The following is a 19402-nucleotide window of genomic DNA, read 5'->3' as shown; positions in this document are numbered from 1 at the left end:
CACAAGTAGACGGAGAGGCAGACAGAGAGAGAGAGAGAGGGAAGCAGGCTCCCTGCTGAGCAGAGAGCCCGATGCAGGACTCAATCCCAGGACCCCGAGATCATGACCCGAGCCGAAGGCAGCGGCTTAACCCACTGAGCCACCCAGGCGCCCCTAAAATGCATCTTCACAGAAATATAAATTGAGAGTGAAAAGGCAACCTATAGTATGGGAAAAAAGGTTTGCAAACCATATTTCTGATAAAGGGTTAATTTTCAAAATATTAAGGAACTCCTACAATGTAACAGTAGAAATGAAAATAAAAATAAACCAATTTTAAAAACAAGGAAATGATTAATATTTTCCAAAGAAGACACAGAAGTAGTTAACAGGTATATTAAAATATAGTTTACATCACTATCATGGAAATGTAAGCCAAAACCACAAGGAGATAGTACTTCACATCAGTTAGAATGGCCACTATTTAAAAAACAAAACAAAACAAAAAACAGAAAATTATTGTTAAGAATGTTTAGAAACTAGAACCCTTGGAGCACCTGGGTGGCTCTGTCAGTTAAGGGTCCAGCTCTTGATTTCAGCTCAGGTTATGATCTCAGGGTCAGAAAATCAAGTCTCATATCAGGCTCAGCAGGGAATGTGCTTCTCTTTCTCTCTTCCTCTCCCTCTGCCCCACCTAAAATAAATAAATAAATCTAAAACAAAACAAAAAAACTAGAATCATTGTGCCATGTTGGTGGGAATGTAAAAATGGTGCAGCTGGTACAGAATATTGCATGGAAGTTCCACAAAACTCTTAAGATTTATTATATGATCTTTAAAATTAAGTAATCCAGTTAAAAATGGGCAGAAGACATGAATAGACTTTTTTTTCCCAAAAAACACAGATGGCCAACAGATACATGAAAAGATGTTTAACATCCTTCATCATCAGGGAAATATAAATCAAAACTACAATGAGATAGCACCTCACACATGTCAGAATGGCTAAAATTAACAATAGAAGAAAAAAAAAAGATATTGGGAAGAATGTGGAGAAAGGGGAACCCTCTTGTACTGTTGGTGGGAATGCAAACTGGCACAGACAATCTGGAAAACAGTATGGATGTTCCTCAAAAGTTTAAAATGGAACTACCCTGCAACTCAACAATTGCACTACTAGGTATTTATCCAAAGGATCAAAAATACAGATTTGAAGGTTTACATGCACCCCAATGTTTATAGTAGCATTATCAACAATAGCCAAATTTTGGAAAGAGCCCAAATGTCAATCAACTGATGAATGGATGAAGATGTGGTATTGTATATCTATAATGGAATATTACTTAGCCATAGAAAAGAATGAAATCTTGCTGTTTGCAATGATATGGATGGAACTATGCAGTATTATGCTAACTGAAATAAGTCAGTCAGAGAAAAACAAATACCATATGATTTCACTCATATGTGGAATGTAAGAAACAAAACAAATGAATGTAGTGGGGGAAAGAGGCAAACCAGGAAACAGACTCTTAAATATAGAGAGAACAAACAGGGTTACTAGAGGGGAAGAGAATGGGAGTATGTGTTAAATAGGTGACAGTGATTAAGGACAGCACTTGTGATGAGTGCCTTGTGTTATACGGAAATGTTGAATCACCCAATTCTAAACCTGAAACTAATATTACACCATATGTTAAGTAACTGGAATTTAAATAAAAACTTGGAGGGAAAAGAGTAATTAGATCTTAAAAAAAAAAAAAAAAAACTACCATACGATCTGACAATCCCACTTCTGGGTATTAACCAAAATATTGAAAATAGGATCTCCAAGAAATATTTGCACTTCTATGTTCGTTGCATATTATTTACAATAGATAAGGGGTGAAGACAAACTAAATGTCCACTGACTGATATGTCTTGGAACACTGAACAAATAAACTTAAATTAAAAAAAGAAAGAAAATGTGGTAGATACATGCAACTGAATATTATTCAGCCTTAAAAAAGAAGGAACTGATGTTACATGCTACAACAGATGTATCTTGAAGATATTACATTAAGTGAAATAAGCCAGTCAGAGAAAGACAAATACTGAATAATTTCATTTATATGAAGTATCTAAACTAGTAAGACTTATAGGAGCAGAAAGTACAATGCTATTTGACAAAGGAGAAATGGGAGTTACTATTCAATGGGTATAGAGTTTGTCACACAAGATGATAAAGTTCTAGAGATCTCCTGTAGAACTCTACTGAATACTTAAATTTTTGTTAAAAGAGTGGATCTCATAGTATATGTTTTTACCACAATAAAAAAATTGGAAGACAGAGTCCTAACATATCAATAATTATTTTAATATGCAAATAATCTGAATGGACCAATTTAAAGACAGATTAGCATAGTGGATAAAAACAATATGGCCCAGTATATGTTGTCTGCAAGAAATTCACTTCAAACATAAAGACATGTGTAGACTGAAAGTAAATAGATGGAAAAAAGATATACCACTGAAACAGATTTTTTTTTTAAAAATCACTTCCCATTAAGTACACTTCGGAGTGAAGAAAATACTAGGGATAAAGAGGAATATAATACAACATTCATGAAATAACATAATTATAGTGATAGAGAACAGAGTAGAGGTGAGAGTTTAGGGAGGGGGGCAAAGGAGTTGAGTGTGGTTCAGTTTAATTAAGAATTCCAGAGAGCTAAATTTTTATTCTAGTTGATCTAATGACCTTTGCGTTATTGCTTTCTTTGCTTTTACTCCTAAGGTCTAGGACTTATCAGTGAAGAGCTATGACTTACACAGTAGAAGTGAGTTATCACTATTGTAATATGCATGAAACAAAGAACTAGTTTTTTTTTTCCCCTCCTAAAAGAACATCAATAATAAGCCTCCAACATCCCTATTATTGCATGTAGCTGTGCTTTTTCCCGGTTAACTTTGACATTTATTCTGGTTTCTTGTTAGAAGAATTTCATTCCATGCTATCAGTAACACTGGGTTTTAGAACATTTTGCAACATCACATAAATAAAACAAAGATATATTAATATGCATGCATGCATTATATGATTACTAATTCAAAACTAGAGAAAAGAAGGGGAGTCTGGGTGGCTGCATTTGTTAAACATCTGCCTTTGGTTTAGGGCGTAATCCCAGGGTCCTGGGATGGAGTACCACATCAGGTTCCCTGCTCAGTGGGGAGTCTGCTTCTCCCTCTCCCTCTGCCTTTTGCCCCTATGCTCTCTCTCCCACCCTCAAATAAATAAATAAAATCTTAAAAAAAAAATACTAGAGGAAAGGAGGTCCTGAAGTTTTACTACTTCCAGCATTGTTAAAATACCATTAACATATCAAGACTATTAAGACTACTCAGTGTGGGGGCGCCTGGGTAGCTCAGTTGGTTAACTATCTGCCCTTTGTGCAGTTCATGATCTCAGGGTCCTGAATCCAGTCCCAACTTGAGCTCCTTGCTCAGCGGGGAGCCTGCTTCTCCCTCTCCCTCTGCCTGCCACTCCTCCTGCTTGCGTGCTTGTACTCTTTCTCTCTCTTTCTCTTTTTTGGTCAAATACATAAAATCTTTTTTTTAAAGACTATTCAGTGTAACTTTTTAAATTTAAAGATTGTATTTATTTATTTGTTTGGGAGAGAGTGAGCACAAGTAGGCAGAGTGGCAGGTAGAGGGAGAGACAGGCTCCCCATTGAGCAAGGAACCTGATGTGGGACTGGATCCCAGGACCCTGAGATCATGACCTGAGCCAAAATCAGCTGCTTAATGGACTGAGCCATCCAGCCATCCCTCAGTGAAACTTCCAATGCATACTTATTTCACTTTCTCATGCTGACGAAATAATAAGAAGAATTTAAGTGCACAGAATTTACATGCAAATAATATTGCTATTTTAGTTTTTAAAACGTCTGAGGGGAGGTGAACCATGAGAGACTATGGACTCTGAAAAATAATCTGAGGGGTTTGAAGTGGCGGGAGCGGTGGAAGGTTGGGATACCAGGTGGTGGGTATTATGGAGGGCACGGAGTGCATGGAGCACTGGGTGTGGTGCAAAAATAATGAATACTGTTATGTTGAAAATAAATTTAAAAAATATATTAGGAAAAAAATCTGAGAGCAATTCATCATAACTATTGTCCCAATTTTGCTTGCATTACTAACTGATGTTCAAATCCCTTTTCTTGTAAACAACTCAATTCAATTAATAATCTAATCCTTGTATGTTCAATGCAGCACTTAGAAGACATTTTAAAATACATAAAACCTACCTTCTTTCCTCTTAGCAGTTATTTTAATTGAATATCAGTGCTTTTGTTACAAGAAATTAGTTAGGTTCTAACAGGAGGCCTGGAGGCCAACAAAGAGGAAGCCGTGGCCAGCTATGGGGAAAGTCAGAGGACTTTTCTGGCAGCACTCCAAAGAATCTGGGTCAAACAAGACAGGTCCAAGATGACTGACAAATTAGACCTGACACTCTTGACCAAATAAGTAAAGACTGACAACCCTGCTTCCAAGAAATCCCCTCCTAAGTAATTAATATTCCAGCCGCTTGTTAACAACCATCAATAAAAGATGGACACCTAAACCCCAGGTTGCAGCTCTCTCACTCTCTAGCAATCTCTCCCACTTCTCTTGCCAGCTCTCACATCTTGAGAGTGTACTTTTGTTTTAATAAACTTTCCCACACATGTCGATTGTCCACTGCATTGTATCTGTTCTTGAATCCTTTCCCTGATGAGACCAAGTACTTTTGGCAACATCTTTGAGATGGCCTCAGTACCTGGGATCTCCCCACTTCACCTGGCAACACTGTCATAGCCAGTAAAGAAGCTCTGACATCTAACCTCTGGTATGGCTCTGGCTGCTTCTCCTGTGGAATGCAATCCATCACCAGCATGGGTTTGGCACTCTACAAAATATATATTTTTAGCATAATTACTATATCCAGGCTATAACAAATTTTGACTAGTGGAGCCTGAATTATGGAAATTTTGAAATATGATTTAGACCCCACTGATACAGAATTTGAGATAATTCAGACAGTGGCTGAGATTAAATTAACCTTAGCATTATTTATGAACAAAGAGTTTGCTAGGCAAATTAACAATATCAACAAGATAGTAGAGAAAAAATGTTTCCAACCTTCTTTAAATATCTTAGAAATATCTCTTTACACATAATTTGTAGATATGCTAACTACATATCATTCTTACATATTTATTAAAAGAATTAATACTTTGTTAGCCTAGTTCCAGTTACAAGAAAGTACAAGGAAGTAATAAAACCTGCAGTACATAAGAAATATTCTAAAATTCACAGCTTCAACCACTTCATACCTATTCTACTGTTACTGCATATTAAGAAAAAATTAAACATGTAAAATAAAACATCCATTTTTCTTATACCCCTACTTTTTTCCATCTTCTATGGAATCATAGGGATCTGAACTAATTTGGCAGCAAAATCAACACACTCCATGATAATTAAATCTATTAATAATAAACAAAAACAACCCAGTTAATAATAATAGCCTGGAAAGTACAAAGAGAAAAGGAATATAAGGATTTGTGTGCACATTTAGAAATTGAACTCAACAAGAACAATTAAATACCCAGTAAACGTCAAGGAGCAACTAATAAATAGTAAGTATGGCTTATGTATGATCTCTGGAATAAAACTACTTATGTCACACTTCATATACCAACTGGTTTTCAATTTGAAAGAAAATAGAGTAATTATTTTATAATTCTGAGATTCTAAGTCCACTAAGTTAGACACAGTATTTTATTTTATTTTATTTTACTTTATTTTGGATTTTATTTATTTATTTGACAGAGAGAGAGAGAGAGAGCGCACAAGCAGCAGGAGTAGCAGGCACAGGGAGAGAGAGAAGCAGGATTCCCACTGGGTCTATCTCCTTTCCATCAATTCCCATTCACTCTATTTCAATTGAAAAAATATATAGGGCACGGATTGCATGGAGCACTGGGTGTGGTGCAAAAATAATGAATACTGTTATGCTGAAAATTTTTTTAAAAATGAGAAAAAATATAGAAGTCCTATATAAACACATTCTTCATGAAAAAAGTTAAAACACTACAGATAAGATTGAAGTTCCCTATGTTTATCACCCACAGTCACAGGCTCCTCTATCTCCTTCCCCAAAGGTAACCACTGTTATAAGATTGGTTTGTATTTTACCAGAATTTTTTCATATGGATTGACATATATATATGTAGAAATGTATATAAAATATTGTTGTTTTCTGTGTATTCTTTTAATATAAACAATATTATACTCTTTTTCCTGTTGTGCAGATTGCCCTAGTCATCCAAAATTATGTCATGGAGATCTAGTCATTTTTTAACTCTTTTTAAAATTATTATGTTATGTGAGTCATCTTACAGTAGGTCATTAGTTTTTGATGTAGTGTTCCATGATTCCTTGTTTGCATATAACACCCAATGCTCCATGAAATACATACCCTCCTTAACATCCATCACTGGGCTAACCCATTCCCCCACTCCCTCCCCTCTGAAACCCTCAGTTTGTTTCTCGAAGTCCTAGTCTCTCATGGTTCGTCTTCCACTCCAATTTCTCCCCCTTCATTTTTCCCTTCCTTCTCCTATGTTCTCCATTCTATTCCTTATGTTCTACAAATAAGTGAAATCATATGATAATTGACTTTTTCTGCTTGACTTATTTCACTTAGCATAATCTCCTCTAATCCCATCCATGTTGATCCAAAAATTGGGTATTCATCCTTTCTGATGGCTGAGTAATATTCCCTTGTGTATATGGACTACATCTTCTTTATTCATTCTAGACACAGTTTTTTAAGAGTTTGGATTAATTCCCTTCTTACTGCCTCCAGTTAATCACCCAGTTTCAAATGCAGTTTATCTGATATGGATTCAGCTTTTTAGACCATGACAGAAAATCTTTCCTAAGTAAGTTTTTAAAGATATAAATATATTTTTAAAAATTCATTCAGGGGTCACAGATGTAACTCAGAAGTGACAGTGAGAACAAAGTAATATCTACATTTGTTAAGAAAGGGGAAATGAGGCACAGAAAGTGAACATAATGATCTATATAAATCAGGGCTTTTAAAGGTTATGTAAATACGGATATGTAGTGTGCAATTGTTTTAATCAAGAATTTTTTAAAAACACCATTTTTTCTCATTATGAATCATGTCATAACTAAACCTCAGATTTTCATTTAATATTTATTGCATTTTAAAAGCTGCTTCAAAACGCTTTATACTTTATTCCATCAAATTCCTGAGATGTATTTGTCATCAGGAATGAATCAGACCACAGGGGAAATTTGGGGTGTCAACATTCCAAAGACAGTTAACAATATATAATATATGATATTAAGAGAACAATAATTGTGTATAAAGCAGTTCTTATGAATATTACTTTAGAACTTATATGTGAAGGATTTGCTTTATTTTGTTTGTAGGTGCCATTCTTTAAGAAAGAATTCTACTCTCCACTTTTCTTCCTATGTTGAATTGGCTGATAGTATTTTCCACTTTGTGGAAAAGGTTATTTTCCAGGGAAATGTGATCCAAAAAGAACTATTGGGTAAAAGCCATTTTTGCCATAAACTTCCATAATAAAATAGGACTGTGCTCATCCGGGGAAATTTTCAACCCATTGACATAATAAATATCATAATAACAATGTTAAAACTGCATAAAGAAAATTATAACTTATGGATACACCTTTGTTATTCAGTAAAATGCTGCTCTACCTCTAGACTCAGTAATATGGTAAAAAAATATTGAGAATTTTCTATTATATAGTAAGGGAAACTGACAATCTCTTACTCTATTTCACATGCAGCCACCACTGAGACTTAGCAATTTACGTAAGCTGTTTACTTGCCTTAAATCACCATAGTACAGAGAACTTGACATACAAAGTAATTTTCATTTAAATTTACCAGTGCTCTTTCCAAAGATGTCCCCTATTGATACCAGCATAATCAGCTAAGAACAGAAATGTGCGATACTTGCTTAGGAAAGGAGACTAAACCCAATGCTTTCTGAATGCTTTGCTGTTAACTAATTTCTAGTGATTGAATATTCATTGACTATGTATATGTGTACTATTCTGCTCTCTAACTCTCTAACTTATTTAGCTAATAGCTGACAACCTAAGTAGAGAATGTTAAAAACAACAGTTATATCTATCAAAATTACTAACTACTGTGAATTAACTTTTATTAGTAATAACTATAATCAGAGAGACTATTGTTGGCAGCAAAAATACCAAATGAGAAGTATAAGATGGTGTATAGAAGCCTCAAAAAATATCTAGTTTGGTAATATTGTTCCTTACAGTAAATCCATGAATTAATCTCAAGAATTCTTTGCAATTTTTTTGAGGGGTACAACCATAGCACATTTTCTTATGCTTATTTTTCTATATATAAACATCAACCTAAAATGGTTGACTAAAACCAAGTAAACTATTAGTCATGTAACTAATTTTCAACACAACAAAAAGTTGTTAGAAAAGCAATAAAATCAGTTTTTCAAAGGTTTGTAACTGCAATTTAAACACTGATGTTAAGAGACAATTTTTCACACAAGCATTATTAATAGGATAATATTAGAACTTTGACAGACATCAATTTGTAGGACTCTGGGATACCTCTCTTTGTTTAAAAAAAATAGTAGTATTAATTAGCAGTACTAAAAACTAAGCTATCATATACTTAATGGACCAAAATTAATGTTGCTTATAGAATTTCATAATTTACTTTACCAGGAAATAGTCACTGGAGAATATTAATAATCTAAAGTTGTACTAATCAGATCAATCCTGTACAAAATACTTAGATTGTAACTGTTTTAGGAGAAAAAGAAAATGTACAGGTGATAAAAATATGTGAACTTAACACTCTCTATCTTCTTAGAAAACATCTTCACTTGCCCCAAGAAATAGAAGGATTATTTTAAGTCTGGCTTCTATAGTATGCACCTGTGAAAAATTATTTAATATTAACTTATTGATTTAGGATATAATTTATCATAAAAACTATGCCCACTACTGAAAGTGCCCTTTAGGTTTATCCAGGAGAGTAATATTCACAAAGATTAGAAAATCAAGTGCCTCAGTTCATGCTATGTTGAACTCCCCCACCTTCCAACAATATCTATACTTCAAATAAAATAAAGAATTTTCTTAATAAAGAATCAAATCAAATCTGACTTTGTCTATAAAGCCTTCTCAGACAAACAGCTCCAAATCTCCTCTTTTACCTATAATTATTTTAGCTCTTATTCTGTACTATTCAATGTTCTAATTTTTGACCATGATGTCTCCAGTGGATGAACAATTTAATTCTTGGGGCCTGTTTCTCTTCTATTCTCTACAGTAACTGCTATAGTAATGGGCACTCATTGAAGCTAGACAATAAAAGCTTGTTGAAAACCAATTAATTTAAAAAACACTGAAGTCATTCCAGAATTCACTGGTCGAGTGCTTTGTTGTATTAATATTATCTTTCAGTGTGGGTATAACTCTCTAGGTAAACGCTCTTGAGTATGTGGCACCTTTATAACTATAACCATATTCATTGAAATCAAATTCTAAATGGTATCCAAATTACTGCCTATTTCTAAAAGTATGTGAAGTGAGTATCCAAATGATACATTTTATTTCAAATAGTTCGGACTTGAATTAAGAGCTTTTCCAAAATAGAAACATTCCTAAGTTTGGAATCTAGCAACTATAAGCATGTTAATTTGCCAATTCACCACTATCACCACCACAATGACCACCACCAACAACAACATAAAATACTCGCTGAGGTCCAAGATTATTTTGCAGTGATACTAGAATTAAACAGTGCCTTAATGTATATCCAAGAGAACCTCAAACAACATGAAAGCTACATTTTACCCAAAACTATCAAGTTTGGACTGATTCACTAAATAAACTTATCTAATCACAAAAAGCATGTAAATCCTTTTTAAAAATCTTTAGCTTAAAATAATTTACCCAAAATTAAATTTAGCCTCTTTAATGCAACACTTCTTTACTTCTTTCCTTTTTTCCTAATAAAAGAAACATAAAATAACTTAAAAACTATTAGGGAGGGAAGAGACCCAAATAGAAGAAGGAACCCATCTTTCATTGTGTGTGCATGAAAGTACCTTACAATCAAAATTACTAATCAATCTGAATTCAGTCCACTTTTGGAAAGGGTCAACTGTGAACTGTGACTTTTTTCAAACATTTTCTTTTAAAGGAACAACTTCACTACTCAAAGATAATATTGCTAATTTTCAAAAAGCACCTTACAACTTTAGATCCTCATCTAAATCATTCTGTCCAAAACATCACTTCAGGTCCCTCATGGCCATGTTTTTAGAAGCAACTAATCTCAATTGCAGAATACCCCAGGAAGAACAGATAGATCATAAGACACCCTGTTTTTATTAGGGACATTTTAAGTTTCATCATATTTACTAAAAAAGAAGTTAGATCATTCTGGATGAAAAGTAGTTCATAAAACCTGTTTCCCTTGTTATCAGGCACTATCTGTCTACTTCTTTTCAACTTCGATACCACTTTGGAAGTCAAGTAGGTTGTGTGTTTGCTAGTTTGTTTTATTACTATTATTTAATATAAGTACTGACTTCCTCATACATGTCAGAAGTCGGAAGCCAGGCATGCGACTTTCAGAAGCTCTCCTCAGCACACGAGTATCAAGAAAACTGAAAAGAGGCCAGGCCATCTGCCCGTTCAAGCTTTGAGGCATGGAGAGACAACAGTCTGAGAAATGGTTCTTGAGAAGCCTGTGGTCAGACTGAAACGTTAGAGAGCAAAAGCAACAGAAAAGGAATGAAAAGGATATTGGGAAAGACTGTCCCGAAATCGGGGACCAGGCTGCGTGATTGTACGTAGAATTATCAGCATCTATGGCATCTAAGAAGCAAAGCCAGGCCTTAAGCCCCTCATTCCTGGATGCTGGGGTTGAGACCAGAGAGTGGTGGTTTTTAGAAGGAAAACTACCTCGAAGGGCATAGGGAGCCGCGAGCAGATGTAGGAGAGGCGTTAGAAGCTTCTGCAGGAGAAAGCAGCGCGTTGGTCGCCTCCCGGGGCCCCAGAGGACAGAAAGGTGCCCCAGCACCAGGCGAGTGCAGTGCCACTACTCACCCCTACTCTCCTACGGTCCCCGTCGTCGCCCTGCTGGACACAGCCCCTGCAGAGGGAGCCCCTCCCCCGCCCGCCGCCAGGGGTGGGCTCAGCCGGCGGGAGGAGACGGCGGCGCAGGTGTCCGTGTGCGGGTGCCAGAGATGCGCCCCAGGAGGAGCTGGATGTAAAGGAGGCAGCCTGGTACCTTGCGCTCCCTGACGCCGCCAACTTCACCACCATCGACGTGGAGGGGCGAGGGTAGGCAATGGGGGCGGGGGGAGGCCCTCGCCCAGCGGCCCCGTACGTTCCTGGAGTACTAGGCCTGAGCTCGGGCGGGACCGCCACCCCCGGTCCCCTCAGCGGCCCGACCCCCAGGCCTGATTCCCGTCCCTCAGCCCCCGCGGCCACAGAGCAGCGGCGGCTCCCTCTCGGGGCCGCTGTCGCAGCTTCATCCTCGTGCTCCTCCTCCTCTGGCGCCGCTGCCTACATACACAACCCCAGCGCCGTTAGAGCCACGGCGCCCCGACTGCCGTCGCCTAGCAACCGCGCGCATGCGCCCCACCCCCGCCGGCGACCGCCGCCACCGCTGGCGCCTCTGTAGGGGATCAGTCTAGGACCTACAAAAGTGCTCTAAAGCCCACTTCCTAGATCCTGGATGGAACGGCGTCAAGGCGGGGTGAGGTGGGAGAGGTGCAGTTTGCCCTGCAAATGGAAGAGGCTGGAGAATTTGGGGATACAATCTCCAGACTCCTCGACAGGTATCTTGGCCAGCCCAACAACCTTCCAACTTATTCTTTAGTCTTGCCTTCTCCAATTCATTCTTAAGAAGGACTTCCAGAGGAATTTTCTAAATAAACCCCTTTGACCATGTCACTCATCTGCATAATTCTGGTAGTTGAGGAACAACCCCCTTAATAGGGCCTAACAGTTCTGGACTACTGCAATAGCATACTCTCTGGCCTTCCCTGCCTTTGTATTTGTCTTGCTACAATCTATTCTCATACTTCCATCAGCGTGATCTTTGTAAAACATAAATCTACTCTCACTTCCCTTCGGTTTAGAGAAGGGCTTTGGCATGAAAGCCAGTTTTTAATTTCTGCCCCACAGCTGACTAGCCGTTTCCTTGAGCCAAGATGCTTAACCTCTCTGAATCTGTTTCTTCATTTGTAAAATGGGGATTATTATAGTATTATGAAATAGTTATGAGGATTAAATGAGAGACTGCGTGTAAAACACTTAACATAGAGAATTTACTCTGGCACCAGAATAAACACTCAGTAAAAATTATAGCTGTTTTTAAGCTGATTTTATATTTTTGCTTATAAAAATGGGTAAAGTATAAACTCCTTAGCTTAGAATTTAAGGTTGTCTAAGATCTTGCCTCTATTTTTCTAGCTTTATCTCCTTTCCACTTCCATTTGGGCACCTAGCCACAGATAGTCCCTGAAGTTCTTGAGATACATCTAGATTATAAAGTTTTTTAATTATATTTTCCAAAGGTTCATCTGGAGAAGAATTCTATGTAAACCCTCCAATTAATGAACATGTAAGTATTCAGTGATCCTTCCCAAAATATACATGCAAATTTTTAAATAATGACACTGAAAACTGGAACATAGTGATTGTCTACAAAAATTGTGTGCTTTCTCCAGAGGCTTTTTCACTTCATTTTTTTTTTTTTTAGATTTTATTCAGTTATTTGACAGAGAGAGACACAGGGATAGAGGGAACACAAGCAGGGGGAGTAGGAGAGGGAGAAGGGAGCCTGATGTGGGGCTTGATCCCAGGACCCTGGGATCATGACTGAGCCAAAAGCAGATGCTTAATGGCTGAGCCACCCAGGCTCTCCCTTTACTTGATCTTTTTAAATCAGGTTTCAAGTTTCTGTAACGTATAATGACAAAAATATGTTGCCAATTTTGAACTTCATACAATGCATGAACATATTTACAAACATCATAGGTCTTTCTGGATGTTTATTTAACTAAAGATTTAAACATTTTAGGAAGCATAAAAATCGCTGTACCAAATATAGAGAATCTGAGAGGCCCTAGAACTCATACTTTAACATTAACGAAGAGCTCAAATGGAATATAAAACTAAAATGGAACTTTGAGGACCAAGTAACCAGAAAATATCAAAAAAGGAGAAAAAAATGAGATGCTTATCTTTCTCTTATTGACTTATCTCTCTTAGCTTAATACCCTCCAGTTCCATCCCTGTCAATCTAAATAGTAGGTATTCATAATTTCTGAAGTCTGAGTAATATTCCCTTGTATATATAAACCACATCTTCATTATCCATTCATCTTTGAAGGGGATCTTGGCTCCTTCCACAGTTTGACTATTGTGGACATTGCTACTATGAACATTGGGGTGTCGGTGCACCTTTGTTTCACTACATCTGTATCTTTGTGGGTAAATATCTAGTAGTGCAATTGCTGGGTAGTAGGGTAGCTCTATTTTTAACTTCTTGAGGAAACTACATACTGTTTTCCAGAGTGGCTGTACCAGCTTGCACTCCCACCACATTTGCATGTGGAATATAAGAAATAGTGCAGAAGATCATAGGGGGAGGGGAGGGAAAACTGAATGGAAAGAAATCAGAGACAGAGACCAATCACAAGAGATTCTTGACTCTGGGAAACGAACTGAGGTTTAAGGAAGGGATGGTGAGTAGGGGGGTGCATGATATGATGAGCACTGGGTGTTAGATGCAACTGATGAATCAGTGAACACTTCATCTGAAACTAAATGATGTATGTTGGTTAACTAAACTTAAATTAAAAAAAAAATAATTGGTATGGTGAAAAAGAGTGAATCACTCTAAGACTAATTAAGTAGAAGTACCAGATGAAAATAATCAACAAACTGTAACCAGCAGGGAAGATCACAACATAAGGAATAGGTACTACCACTGTAAATATGCCAGTGAGCTTGAATAGACCTCTCACACAGATCATCCTTTTCCTTCCATAAGATACAAACGTGCATTTCAAGTTCAAAGAAACACAGTTTCTGAGTGTTCAGCCTTTTCCAAGGACCATCAACAGCTCACAGGGACAGACTTCTAACAGAATTTGCTTAGATCTTCTAAAATCTGTATTTAGTGATATAAAATCTGTATTTTCTTTTTTTTAAATCTGTATTTTCTGTTCACTAATGGAACTCATCATTCTACAGTAACAGAGGAATAAATATATAAAATTCCACTAGTCATCTTTAATTCTTCCTTTTCTACATACAAAACTGTGTCACTGCTTAAACTCCTTCAATATTTTCCCTTGGGTTTCAATAAACAATCTGAGCTCCTTTGAACAGATCATTGTATCTGCCTCTACTATGTTAGCTAAGTAAAAACTATCAAAAAAGAAAGACCTATCCACATCACTATGGAAAGAAATAAACTTATTATTGATTGAGGGCAGTTCAATGCAAGCATATAGGTAACCCTCAAGAAACTAAAAAATCAGGATATAATTCCACACAAATTATAGAATAAGGCAAATACAAAATTCACTTGAGAACTGTAGTGACTGTTTAGTTAATTGACTTCCTCCAAAAGAATAACAAAATGTCTATACTGCCTAGAGCAATATATACTTTTAATGCCATTCCAATAAAAATTCCACTGGTATTCTTCAAAGAGCTGGAGCAAATAATCCTAAAATTTGTATGGAATCAGAAGAGACCATGAATCGCTAAGGAAATGTTGAAAAACAAAAATAAAACTGGGGGCATCACGTTACCTGATTTCAAGCTTTACTATAAAGCTGTGATCACCAAGACAGCATGGTACTGGCATAAATACAGACACATAGACCAGTGGAACAGAGTAGAGAGCCCAGATATGGACCCTCAACTCTATGGGCAAATAATCTTCAACAAAACAGGAAAAAATATCCAGTGGAAAAAAGACAGTCTCTTCAATAAATGGTGCTGGGAAAACTGGGTAACTATATGTAGAAGAATGAAACTCGACCATTGTCTTACACCGTACACAAAAATAAACTCAAAGTGGATAAAAGACCTCAATGTGAGACAAGAATCCATCGGAATCCTAGAGGAGAATGTAGGCAGTAATCTCTTCGATATCAGCCACAGCAACTTCTTTCAAGATATGTCTCCAAAGGCAAAGGAAACAAAAGAGAAAATAAACTTTGGGGACTTCATCAAAATCAGAAACTTCTGCGCAGCAAAGGAAACAGTCAACAAAACAAAGAGGCAACCCATGGAATGGGAGAAGATATTTGCAAATGACAGTACAGACAAAAGGATCTATAGTATCCAGGATCTATAATGAACTCCTCAAACTCAACACACACAAAACAGACAAGCGTATCAAAAAATGGGCAGAAGATATGGACAGACACTTCTCCAACAAAGACATACAAATGGCTATCAGACACATGAAAAATGTTCATCATCACTAGCCATCAGGGAGATTCAAATTAAAACTACATTGAGATATCAGCTTACACCAGTTAGAATGGCCAAAATTAGCAAGACAGGAAACATGTGTTGGAGAGGATGTGGAGAAAGGGGAACCCTCTTCCACTGTTGGTGGGAATGCAAGTTGGTGCAGCCTCTTTGGAGAACAGTGTGGAGATTCCTCAAGAAATTAAAAATAAAACTTCCCTATGACCCTGCCATTGTACTCCTGGGTATTTTCCCAAAAGATACAGATGTAGTGAAAAGAAGGGCCATCTGTACCCCAATGTTTATAGCAGCAATGGCCACAGTCGCCAAACTATGGAAAGAACCAAGATGCCCTTCAACGGATGAATGGATAAGGAAGAAGTGGTCCATATACACTATGGAGTATTATGCCTCCATCAGAAAGGACGAATACCCAACTTTTGTAGCAACATGGATGGGACTGGAAGAGATTATGCTGAGTGAAATCAGTCAAGAAGAGAGAGTCAATTATCATATGGTTTCACTTATTTGTGGAGCATAACAAAAAGCATGGAGGACATGGGGAGTTAGAGAGAAGGGGGTTGGGGTAAATTGGAAGGAGAGGTGAATCATGAAAGACTATGGACTCTGAAAAACAATCTGAGGGGTTTGAAGTGGCGGGGGGGTGACCAGGTGGTGGGTATTATAGAGGGCACGGATTGCATGGAGCACTGGGTGTGGTGAAAAAATAATGACACTGTTATGCTGAAAATAAATAAATTTTAAAAATTTAAAAAAAAAGAATAACGAAACATCTCTTATTTCCTCAAATACACCTTGAATCTTCCTGGAAGTCGAATGGTTACATCTGGAGATAGGCTTCCATATTATATCTGTAGAAGTGTCTTTACATTCTAAGGGGAATATGGTTCATGATTTTGAAAAAATGCCTACATTCTAAAACTGAAGAATAAGCTTTTCTAGTTGTTAGAGAGATTGACCTGTATTCTAAAGGATCCATGCCCACTATGTCCCCCAAAGAAACACATTAAGTAAAGGAGAAAAAATAGTATTTCATTTTACTCACCTTCATTTACCTTTACAATTCAGTGAGTTCTTTCAAAAAACAGACCTTTGCCTGCACAATAGATGGCACCTGGTAGATCATGAACATATCTTTCTTAAATAAGAAAGTTATAGAAGAGGTGACATTGCTCTGGGTGTTAGCACATGAGTAGGAGTTTTCCCAGAAGGGAAAAGTCTATTCCATGCAAATAAAATGTTCTGCTCAAAGGTCCAGAAAATGTGAAGACCCCTGGTATGGGCAATGAAGTTCGAAGAGTTAACTTACACATATTATATCTGTATTTAGGAGCTGAGCAGCATAAGGACACAATTGAGTAGAGAGAATTAGGTAGGTGAAAGATTGTGAAATGCCATAGATACCATGTCAAAGTTTGGAAAAGGTCCATATCTGATAGCTAATATAAGCATCATACTAATTTTGGGGGCATCCGGCACAAATATTAAACAGTGCCCCAATATCAAAGAGCTTTTAAGCTAATGGATGAAAGAAGACAATATAACAAATAATTAAGATAAATGAAATACCATAAATTGACAGATGTATTTGAGGGGCAGATAGGGGATTGTGGACTGATTTTGGATAATGTTTCTGAGAAAGCTCCTTGGATGATTTGATCTTGACCTATAATGTAAACAATGTCCATAATCAGAGTAGCTCCTGGAATTTTAAATACTTGAACTCTGTGTGTCTATATGCTGTAGTTCTTGTATTCTTTGTTCCCTGTTTCCATTCTGGCTCTGCTGTAGAAAATAATTCTGACACTTTAAAAAAATGTATTTTTTCAACTAGCCAACAGAGAGTACATGGTTAGTTTCAGAAGTAGAGTTCAGTTATGCATCAGTTGCATTTAACAACCAGTGCTCATCACATAACGTGTCCTTAATACCCATGATGCGGTTCCCTCATCCCCACACCCACCTCCTCTCTACAACCATTCAAAACCTTTGGGATAAAGCAAAGGCAGTCCTAAGAGGGATGTACATAGCAATACAAGCCTTTCTCAAAAAAAATTAGAAAAGTCTCAAATACACAAGCTATCCTTACAATTAAAGGAGCTGGAGAAAGAACAGCAAATAAAGCCTAACCCAAGCAGAAAACAAACAATCAAGATTAGAGCAGAAATCAATGAAATAGAAACAAAAATAATAGTAGAACAGATCAATGAAAGTATAAGTTTGTTCTTTGAAAGAATTAATAGATTGATAAACCTCTAGTCAGACATATCAAAAATAAAATAGAAAGGACCCATATTAATAAAATCCTGAATGAAAGAAGAAAGATCACAAACAACACCAAGGAAATACAAACAATTTAAAGAAGTAACTATTTGCCAATAAATTAAGCAATCTGGAAGAAATGGATGCGTTCCTTGAAACTTATAAATTTCCTAAACTGGACTAGAAAAAGAAAACGTGTACAGACCCATAACTAACAAGAAAATTGAAGCAGTAATTAAATATCTCCCCCAAAAAAGAGTCCATGGCCAGATGGTTTTCCAGGGGAATTCTACTAAATATTTAAAGTGGTACTAATACCTATTCTTCTGACGCTGTATCAAAAAATGGAAAGGAATGGAAAACTTCCAAAGTCATTCTACGAGGCCAACATTCCCTTGATCCCATACTCAAAGATCCTACCAAAAAGGAGATTTACAGACCAATACCTCTGATGAACTTGGATTCCAAAATTCTCAACAAGGTACTAGCCAAGAGGGATGCCTGGGTGGCTCAGTAGGTTAAGCCTCTGCCTTTGGCTCAGGTCATGATCTCAGGGTCCTGGGATCAAGTCCCACATTGGGCTCTCTGCTCAGCAGGGAGCCTGCTTCCCCCTGTCTCTCTGCCTGCCTCTCTGCCTACTTATGATCTCTCACTGTCAAATAAATAAATAAAATCTTTAAAAAAAAAAAAAAGATACTAGCCAAGAGGACCCAACAGTACATTAAAAGGATTATTCACCACGACCAAGTGGGATTTATTCCTGGGCTGCAAGGGTGGTTCAGCATTCACAAATCAATCAATGCTATACATCTCATTAATAAAAGAAAGGACAAGAACCATATGATTCTCTCAATTTCTGCAGAAAACACATTTGACAAAAACAGCATCCTTTCTTGATTAAAACGCTCACAGTGTAGGGATAGCAGCAACATACCAATATCAAAAAAGCCATCTATGAAAAACCCACAGCAAATATCATTCTCAATTGGGAAAAACTAAGAGCTTTCCCCCTGAGGTCAGGTGCACGACAGGGATGCCCACTCTCCCCAGTTGTTTAACATAGTACTAGAAGTCCTAGCCTCAGTGTTCAGACAAGAAAAAGAAATAAAAGGTATTCAAACTAGCAAAGAAGTCAAACTCTCACTCTTTACAGATGACATGATACTCTTTATGTGGAAAACAAAAAGACTCCACCCCCAAATTGCTAGAACTTATACAGAATTCAATAACGTGGAAGGATACAAAATCAATGCACAGAAATTAGTTGCATTTCTGGGGTGCCTGAGTGGCTCAGTCAGTTAAGCATCTGACTTTGGCTCAGGTCATGATCCTGGAGTCCTGGAATTGAGTCCCACATTGGGCTTCCTGGTTGGCAGGGAGTCTGCTTCTTCCTCTGTCTGCTGTTGCCCCTGCTTGTGCTCTCCCTCTCACACATGTGCTCTCATTCTATCTCAAATAAATAAGTAATATCTTTAATAGAAATCAGTTGCATTTCTATAAACTAATAATGTGACTGAAGAAAGAGAAATTAAGGAATTGATCCC

At 37.1% G+C, this 19402-nt stretch overlaps 1 protein-coding gene across 1 annotated transcript in view; it reads right to left on the bottom strand.

Annotated features, from left to right (window-relative positions):
* ZC3H12B (zinc finger CCCH-type containing 12B) overlaps nt 1–11685 on the bottom strand; it is a 630352-nt gene extending 618667 nt beyond the window's left edge. Inside the window, exon 1 of the mRNA XM_059157316.1 lies at nt 11178–11685. The gene's annotated coding sequence lies outside the window, so the exon portion shown is untranslated. The remainder of the gene's footprint in view (nt 1–11177) is intronic.
* Between the last annotated feature and the right edge of the window lie 7717 nt (nt 11686–19402).

The sequence above is a fragment of the Mustela lutreola genome, chromosome X (genome assembly GCF_030435805.1).
Source record: "Mustela lutreola isolate mMusLut2 chromosome X, mMusLut2.pri, whole genome shotgun sequence".
Classification (NCBI taxonomy): domain Eukaryota; kingdom Metazoa; phylum Chordata; class Mammalia; order Carnivora; family Mustelidae; genus Mustela; species Mustela lutreola.
Note: the sequence above shows the minus strand (reverse complement) of the source record. Positions and strands in the feature narration are given on the sequence as shown.